Source organism: Macaca mulatta, chromosome 20, assembly GCF_049350105.2.
Source record: "Macaca mulatta isolate MMU2019108-1 chromosome 20, T2T-MMU8v2.0, whole genome shotgun sequence".
Classification (NCBI taxonomy): domain Eukaryota; kingdom Metazoa; phylum Chordata; class Mammalia; order Primates; family Cercopithecidae; genus Macaca; species Macaca mulatta.
In genome coordinates, this window is record NC_133425.1 from 5,289,518 (window position 1) to 5,299,412 (window position 9,895).

The window sequence follows — 9,895 nt, forward strand, 5'->3', positions numbered from 1 at the left end:
TGGGATGTTGTGTTCCACCTCCTGCTGCTGCCTCTTAAGGAACAGGGGCACTTCCTCACCACAGAGAAGGGGACCTTTCTCCATTCTAGGAGTGGGTATGAACTTGCCTGAATAATCTGTGATGGGCAATGGGAACGTTCCATCTACATCTCATTATGAAAATCCCCAAAAGCCCCACAAAACCATACAATCGTGAAGTGTTAAGAAGTCTTGGCCGGGCGCGGTGGCTCAAGCCTGTAATCCCAGCACTTTGGGAGGCCGAGACGGGCGGATCACTAGGTCAGGAGATCGAGACCATCCTGGCTAACACGGTGAAACCCCGTCTCTACTAAAAAATACAAAAAAAAAAAAAACTAGCCGGGCGAGGTGGCGGGCGCCTGTAGTCCCAGCTACTCAGGAGGCTGAGACAGGAGAATGGCCCGAACCCGGGAGGCGGAGCTTGCAGTGAGCTGAGATCCGGCCACTGCACTCCAGCCTGGGCGACAGAGCGAGACTCCGTCTCAAAAAAAAAAAAAAAAAAAAAAGAAGTCTTAAATAGTTCTAATATATAATTCCCCATAAATCTTTTGTCTGTAAAAAAACTCTTGTTTTTTTCATTCTGATATGCCACTTCAAAGCCTTTCCCACTCTTTGAGTATATTTACTTTTCTCTCTCCTCTCCCTAGTGACCGATCAGCGATTTTACCTTTATTTATTTACTTAGAGCTGGGGGGTCTCACTCTGCTGCCCAGGCTGGAGTGCAGTGGCATGATCAGGGCTCACTGCAGGCTCCACCTCCCAGGTTCAAACAATCCTCCTACCTCAGCCTCCAGAGTAGCTTGGACCAAAGGTGCAAGACACCACATCCAGCTAATTTTTTTTATTATTTGTAGAAATGAGGTCTCGCTGTTGCCCAGGCTGGTCTCAAATGCCTGGGCTCAAGTGATCCTCCTGCCTCAGCCTCCCAAAGTGCTGGGATTATAAGTGCAAGCCACAGCTCCCGGCCAACAATTTCACTGTTTAAAGACATGGGTCATATTGTCCAATAACATTTACATGAGATCCAGGAAAAAAAAAAAAAAGTGAATATTATTCTTTAGAATGATAAATAATTCATATCAAAAAATTAGCTTTAAAAGATTCCCACTTGTAGGAGCTATTAGAATTTCAAAACTGCCCAGTTAAACATAACCTGGTCCAGCCCAACATTTTCATTTACATATAATTCAAAGAAAAGATTTACTTTTCCGTAAATTTCAAATGTTCTTCAGATGAAGGAAACATTCATTATTACATCAAAGCAAGTGCAACTTCACTATGGCATTTCCTGATCTTTTAGACAATTAGGCTGCAAGTGCTCATCTGGGACAGATTCAGAGAAAATTGCAGCTGATGCCCAGCTCTAGGAAAGAGTTTTAAGAACGGAAATAACTTAAAACAAAAATTAGAATCACAGAATGGGGGGAGATGAGAAAAAATTCATCCTAAATTAGAAATAAGAACTCCTGCCCAAAGTGCAGGGTTTTAAAAAAATGGAACTGTTAAATAGATCGAAATAATATTCAGAAACAACACCAGCTCACAAGGGTAGTAAAATACGAATTCTTAAAATCGTTCAACAGATTGAAATAATATTTGTCAACAACACCAGCTCACAAGGATAGTAAAATACTATCATTTTACTCTATTTATTATATTGTAAAATTATTAAAATCCTGCTCCTTGTGCTATGCCTGTTTCTGAGTTGGCTGAACAAGTTCCTTCCCTTCCCCAGGCTTCTAACAGTGAACATGATCTGGCAGCATTAGACACACCACAACTCCACTCCAGACCAAGAGGGGTCTGGGTCAAACCCAGGACTTCTGGCTCCAATTAGGAGAGTTACCGAATTAAGACGGTTCTGCCTCAACTGAGTCACCCTTCAGGGACGGCTGAGTCCATTTCAAGGGTAAGTAATGGGGTAGCTCTACCCACCCTAGAGAGATGTATTTTATGGTCTGTCCTAAACAGAACTGGACCCCCAGAGAAGTTCCGAGATCAACACAGCCTGCAGTTGACCCTGGGGAGTGGCTCAATTCAGGGCCTTTGCTGACCAAGAGGATGGATCTCCCTCCCCGGGAGGTGGGCTGCAACCTCCCAAACACTCTGCCACTGTAGCTAATGTGTGCAAACATTTACTTTGTGAATTTGTATCTTAGTAGCTTCCCTAAGTCAGCAAAATCCAATCTCTGAATCTTTCTGTGGTGACTGAACTAACTCTATGTTGCATTTTTGGCGAAAAACTGCAACATAGAATTTAATTAATTCTTTAATTAAATGGGTTAAGGGAAAAAAACGCAGCAATAATTTTTTTTTCCTCTTTCACTTTTGGGATTTGAGGTCTTCAAACAAGTTTTTCTAACTGTAGGGAAAACAAAGTCTTTTAATAATTATCATTAATGATTTATAATTTAACCAGTTTAGGAAATAAAAAAATGCACAGGACATGATACTCTCACACCCAGACAAGTTCATATTCCACCTGCACCCCTTATACAGCCAAGGTTGATTTTGCATCTCTTTTCCTCACTTAAGTGAGGAAAAACATACATTTTTGCCAACTAGGATAACTCATATAATGGTTTTTTAAAAATCTTGTTTTTCTGATAAAAAAATTATACTTGTAAAAAAAAAAAAAAGAAACAACGAAACAAAACATATTAGTACAAGTTGCTCTAATGCCACTGTAGAGGACACTCACTATATATAAATTTGTATATATCCTTCAACACATGTATTATTATCTCTCTAGACCCACGTTATCAAACACACTGTTTTATGGAAAATGAGATCATGTTTTACATATGGTACAGTTGCCTGCTTTTTTCAATTAACAATTCACGATGGCTCTTTTGCGCATATGGGTACACACAGATCTACCTCATTCTTACAAATGGTTACAAGTATTCCACCATAAGGACAGACCATAATTTTCACTTGATAGATGTTCAAGTGATTTCTAATTTTCTGCTATTACAAGAAAGACAGTAACCAAGATTCTCATAAATACATTTTTGCACTTAGGCAAATATCACCATAGGGTAAATCCCTAAAAGTGAGAGGACCTGGTGAAACGGTATGACATGTGAAACTCTGAAGATACACGAAATGTCCTCCAGAAAGATTTCTGCAATTCGTAGTCCCACCAACAGTGTTTCAGAGCGCCTGGGTTCCCTTTCCTCACACCACCAACAACTAGAACCAGTTTTTTCATCTTTATGAATCAAAGAGATTTTTCGAATTTGTATTCTTATTTCAATATGCTGCTGCTGTAATTCATTATTATTATTAGTGGGATTGTACATTTAGCCCACCACACACTAGCTGCATGACCTAGGGAACTAATTTAATATTTCTGTGCCTTGGTTCCTTGGTTGTAAAATGGAGATAATGAAACTAATGTCTACTTCTCGGGGGAGCCGTGAAGACGTAATAAGAGAAGGCATCTCGGACACTTCGTGCCGAGTCTGACACAGAGTGGGGCTTCAACAAAGGTCGGAAGAACAACGAATAAAGATAATATATCCTATGAACAATGAATAAATGGAATATATTCTATCAGGTTGACTTGCCAGAGTTATCTCACTGATCACCTATTGGCAGGAATTTGGCTGCTGTTCAGTTTTTGCTATTCTCAATCATATTCGTATCATTGAGTAAACTGTTCTCTTGTATCTACAGGACCATCTTCTAAGGCTCATCTTCCAGGATTCGGACAGCATTATAGTTCTCACTTCTGTTCTTTAGAAGAAGTGAACCAGCAACGATAGGCCACCCATCAAGTTTTAGAAAATTTTCTCTGCCTTAAAAAGTATATAATGCAGCTGGGCGTGGTGGCTCACACTTGTCATCCCAGCACTTTGGGAGGCTGAGGCAGGTGGATCACTTGAGGGCAGGAGTTAGCAACAAGTCTGGCCAAGATGGTGAAACCCTGTCTCTACTAAAAGTACAAAAAAATTAGCCAGGCGTGGTGGCACATGCCTGTAATCCCAGCCACTCAGGAGGGTGAGTCACAAGAATTGTTTGAATCCAGGAGGCAAAGGTTGCAGTGAGTCGAGATTGTGCCACTGCACTCCAGCCTGGGCAACCGAGTGAGCCTCTGTCTCAAAAAAATTGTGTGTGTGTGTGTGTGTGTGTGTGTGTGTGTGTGTGTGTGTACTTTTAAGGCACTCTCTTTTGTACTTTTAAAACTACTAGTAAGGACATACATTTCCATCTCACTCACTGTTTGTCGTATAGAAAATAAGCTTTATCGTTACCATTTTCACGCATATATTTTTCTCCAAATTATGACCTGGAAAAAAAACTTGCAGCTAGTAACTGGAAAACTGGGTAACATATATTTATAAAAGACAAACACACATGTATTTCTTATACCTGGCTTTTCTCTATCAGTAAAGAAAAGGACGTGGACTAAAGTTTCAAATAACATTATGTGATCAATCTCACATAATTACTGAACTCAACAAAATTTTTGAAAAATAACCAAGTAGAAGTTATTTTTAGAAACCTGGAATGTCATTCCACCTAACAAAAATTAAAACTGGCTGCGCCTGGTGGCTCACACCTGTAATTCCAGTGCTTTCAAAGGCCAAGGCAGGAGGATCGCTTGAGTTCAGGAGGTCAAGTCCAGCCTGGGCAACACAGAGAGATCCTTTCTCTTTAAAAAGAAAAAAAGCCAAGTGCAGTGGCTCACACCTGTAATCCTATCACTTTGGGAGGCCAAGGCAGGAGGATTACTTGACCCCAGGAGTTCAAGACCAGCCTGAGCAACATAGTAAGACCCCATCGACACACAAAAATACATAAAAATTAGCTGGGTGTTGTGATGCATGCCTATAGTTCTAGCTACTCAATAGTCTGAGATGGGAGGATTACTTTGAGCCCAGAAGGTCAAGGCTGCAGTGAGCCACGATCAGACCACTGCACTCCAGCCTGGGCAACAGAGAGAGGCTCTGCCTCAAAAAATAAAATAATATTAATAAAAACCAAGATCAACAATATAACCACAACTTTTCTTGACCCATCAAAGAGGTGGGGTTACAAAGTAACCAAGTAGTGGTCAGGCGTCTTGGCTCACACCTGTAATCCCAGCACTTTGGGAGGCCCAGGTGGTGGATGACTTGAGGCCAGGAGTTCGAGGCCAGCCTGGTTGATATGGTAAAATCCCATCTCTACTAAAAATACAAAAATTAGCCAGCCATGGTGATCCATGTCTGTAATCCTGGCTACTCGGGAGGCTGAGGCAGGAGAATCCATCGAACTTGAGAGGTGGAAGTTGCAGTGAGCCAAGATGGTGCTACTGCACTCCAGCCTGGGCAACAAGAGCGAAACTCTGTCTCTAAATAAATAAATCAATCGAAAAAGTTGAAAACAGATCAGTGTCTGGTCTTGAGGCTTTCAAGAAGTCAAATTCCTTATAAAGGTTCCTACAAAGTAAACTTAAAAAGGGCCCGTATGGCAGATCACGATTCTTGCTACATTTGATGCAAATCATCAGGCCAAGTATAAAGCAACTAAAATTTGTTTTGCAAATAAATTGGTCTTACCATCATATATATAATGTATCCTTGGTAGAAATGGGGAAACTAGAGAAAGAACAATTTAGATTCTAGCCTTAACCATTGCTTTTGAGTTTTTATTATCTGCCTACAATTTGGGCTAATCCTGAATTATTTCCTGGCTGCAACAAGTCTCTAAAGAAGAACTGAGTTTTAATTTTCATCATGATGCATTTTCGTTGGCTCCCTTAACAGAACACATTCTTTTTTCACTGTTGTTCTGGCACACAAGTTCTGGGTTTTGTTTGTTGTTTGTTTGTTTGAGATGGAGTCTCACTGTCATCCAGGCTGGAGTGCAGTGGTGCAATCTTGGCTCACTGCAACCTCCACCTCCTGGGTTCAAGCGGTTCTCATGCCTTAACCTCCTGAGTAGCTGGGATTCTCTTTCTATTGTAATCTCTGTGTGCACAGTATTCTACTATTCAAGTGATTGATGTTCTGTATCTCACATTGTGTTGCCTATTCTGAGAGAACCAAAGCCACGGCATTCTGAGAACTGAAGGTGATTCAACAGCCCGTGAATCTCCCTCGTTTGGAATCCCACTGGGCCCGATCTGTTTTCCAGGACCAAGGCACTGCTGCTTAAGCTATACAGTGTCAAGCACCCTCCTTAAAGGCTCAGGGACCATCAAGGAAGAAGAGGGCATGTGAGATTACAACAGCTGGATTACAGGAGTGGACTGTGGAGGCTGAAGTAGCTCCGTCTTGGATACTACTCCGACATGCTGGCTTCTGATTAACCCCAGTTCCGGGAAGCCCTCTAAGATTTCCAGTTGATGCACTGTTCCTTGTGTAAGACCAAGTTCTTACCATAAATCCTGACCTTAGGTCAAACAGCTTTGAGGTTATTGTACTCACACTGACCTACACATCCCGCTGAATCACCCCTTCCCTACGGTGTACAAGCCCTGGGGCCGGGGAATAATGGTGCAGGGATCCACTGTCTCGTCTTGCTGCAGCCCCAGTTCACAGACTAATGAACAGAAGCCCGAGAACAGACATAGCTTCTGTTCATAAGCCCCTATTAAATATTTCTAAGAAAAAGAAAATGCTTGAAGAAGAAAGAAAGAATAGAAGGAAATATTTGAAGAGATAATGGCCAATAATTTTTTAAACATAATAAAAGACATCAAAGCACAGATCCAAGAAGTTTAGAAGACTCCAAAAAAGAGAAATACCAAAACCGCATCATGTCCAAACTGTCGAACACTAAAAATAAAGAGAAAATCTTAAAAGCTGCCAGGGTGAGAGTGGGAACTGGGAAACATATTACATTCAGAGGAACAAAGAGAAGAATTATAGCAGACTTCTCATCAAAACAACACAAGCCAGAAGACAGCGGTGTGGTATCTTTAAAGTACTAAAGAATAAGTTGCAAAAAAATTTTTTCAACACAAACTTCTATATCCTAAAAAAAAAAAAAACAGAAACAAACAAACAAACAAAAGCCCAACTCTTAAAAATGAGTGTCTCTTGGATCTGCTTGGAAATTTTTTCTTAACTTTTTTTAAGAAAGGGTCTCACTCTATTGCCCAGGCTGGAATGCGGTGACGTGATCTCGGCTCTCTGCAACCTCCACCTCCTGGGTTCAAGCAATTCTCCTGCCTCGGCCTCCCAAGTAGCGGGAACTATAGGCATGCGCCACCATGCCCGGCTAATTTTTGGTAGAGATGGGGTTTCGCCTTGTCGGCCAGGCAGGTCTCCAACTCCTGGCCTCAAGTGATCAACTCGCCTCACCCTCCCAAAGTGCTGGAATTACAAGTGTGAGTCACCGCGCCCGGCCCTCTTTAAAAACACTTTTTTTTTTTTTTTTTTTGAGACAGAAGTCTCACTCAGTTGCCCAGACTGGAGTGCAATGACGCGATCTCAGCTCACTGCAACCTCTGCCTCCCGGGTTCAAGTGATTCTCCTGCCTCAGCCTCCCGAGTAGCTGGGATTACAGGCACCCGCCACCACACCCAGCTAATTTTTGTATTTTTAGTAGAGACGGGGGTTTGCCATGTTGGCCAGGCTGGTCTTGAACTCCTGACTGCAGGTGATCCACCTACCTTGGCTTCCCAAAGTGCTGGGATTATAGGCGTGAGCCATTGTGCCCGGCCTAAAAACATTTTTTAATGGGAGGGAAATAAAAACTTTTTCAGGGCCGGGCGCGGTGGCTCAAGCCTGTAATCCCAGCACTTTGGGAGGCCGAGACGGGCGGATCACAAGGTCAGGAGATCGAGACCATCCTCGCTAACACGGTGAAACCCCGTCTCTACTAAAAAATGCAAAACAACTAGCCGGGAGGGTTGGCGGGCGCCTGTAGTCCCAGCTACTCGGGAGGCTGAGGCAGGAGAATGGCGTGAACCCGGGAGGCGGAGCTTGCAGTGAGCTGAGATCCGGCCACTGCACTCCAGCCTGGGCAGCAGAGCAAGACTCCGTCTCAAAAAAAAAAAAAAAAAAAAAACCTGGGAGGCGGAGCTTGCAGTGAGCTGAGATCTGGCCACTGCACCCCAGCCTGGGCGACAGAGCAAGACTCCGTCTCAAAAAAAAACAAAACAAAAACAAAAAAACAAAAAAACTTTTTCAGACAGAGAAAGGCTGAGATTATTTATTCCTAGAAGACCTATAGCATAAAAAATGTTAAGGGAAGTTTTTCAGTCAGAAGATGATATGAGACAGAAATCTATAGATCTACACAAAGAAACGAAGAGTTCCTGAAGTGGCCTAAAAAGAAGAAAGATTTTCAAATCTTTCATTGTTCTAAAACTACACTGTCTATATGGCAGCCACTTAAATTTAAATTATTTAAATTAAACTAGTTTATTTAAAATTCAGTTGTTTTCTGGTACTCAATGTTCACACATAGATAGTGGCTACCATATTGTATAGTCTAGATACAAACCATTTTCATCATTGCAGGAAGTTTAATCGAACAACATTTTTCTAAAAGGTAATTTCCTGTAAAAATAACAACAACATATTATGGGTTTATAATATATATAAAACACACTGTTATGACACTATGAGCATCATAAATGTTTACAAGGTTCTTATAGAACCTTGTAGTAACTTATAGTTATGAAGAATTCTTACAAGCTTCTTATATAACAAATGGTATAATATTTGGAGGCAGACTGATAAAAAATGTACATTGTAAATTTCGGGCAATCACTTAAAATAAGTGAGAAAAAAGATATAAGAAAAAAATCGATAGAAGAGATAAAAATAGAATCATGACAAAAAATCTGGCTGGGCACAGTGGCTCATGCCTGTAATCCCAGCACTTTGGGAGATTGAGGTGGGAGGAGCACTTGAGGCCAGGAGTTCAAGACCAGGCTGGGCAACATAGTGTGGTTCTGTCTCTACAAAAAAAAAAAAAAATTAAACTAAAAAAACAATTAGCCAGGCATGGTGGTGTATGCCTATAATCCCAGCTACTTGGGCAACAGTGGCGGGTGGGTCATTTGAACCCAGGAGATCAAGGCTTCAGTGAGCTACGATCACGCCACTGTACCCGGGTCCGGATGACAGGGCAACACCCTGTGGCAAGAAAAAAAAAAAGAAAAAAGAAAAAGAAAACACACTAGCAAACTGTCTACTAAGTGTAAGGTTAAAAAGTGATTGAGGGGAAAAAAAAGAAGTTCAATATTTCTTTACATAGAAAATTCAAAAGGTTATTCTGAATCTAACAAAGATTTAAGTAAAATTGTTATACTTTTAACTACTACTTTATGGCCAGGTATAGTGGCTCACACCTGTAATCCCTTTGAGAGGCTGAGGCAGGAGGATCACTTGAGCCCAGAAGTTCAAGACCAGCCTGGGCAACGTGGTGAGACCCTGTCTCCACGAAAAAATAGAAAAATTAACCAGCTATGGTGGTGCATGCCTGTAGTCCCAGCTACTCAGGAGGCTGAAGTGGGAGGATCACTTCAGCCCAGGAAGCTGAGGCTACAGTGAGGTGTGATCATGCCACTCCACTCCAGACTGGGTGACAAGGTGAGACCTGTATGTGTATATATACACACACACATATACATATATGTGGAGTGCAGTGGCACCATCTCGGCTCACTGCAACCTCCACCTCCTGAGTTCAAGTGATTCTCCTGTCTCAGCCTCCCAAGTAGCTGGGATTACAGGCACATGCCACCTCGCCCAGATAACTTTTGTATTTTTAGTAGAGACGGGGTTTCGCCATGTTGGCCAGGCTGGTCTTGAACTCCTTACCTCTGCTGATCCGTCCGCATCAGCCTCCCAAAGTGCTGGGATTACAGGCATGAGCCACCGTGCCTGGTCAGTGCCTAATTTTAATCTCTTACTTTAACCACTGAGTTA

General features: G+C 42.0%; 1 protein-coding gene across 5 annotated transcripts in view; it reads right to left on the reverse strand.

The window, feature by feature from the left end:
- Positions 1–9,895, reverse strand: part of ADCY9 (adenylate cyclase 9) — a 162,748-nt gene that overhangs the window by 106,348 nt on the left and 46,505 nt on the right. The gene's annotated exons all lie outside the window — the stretch shown is intronic.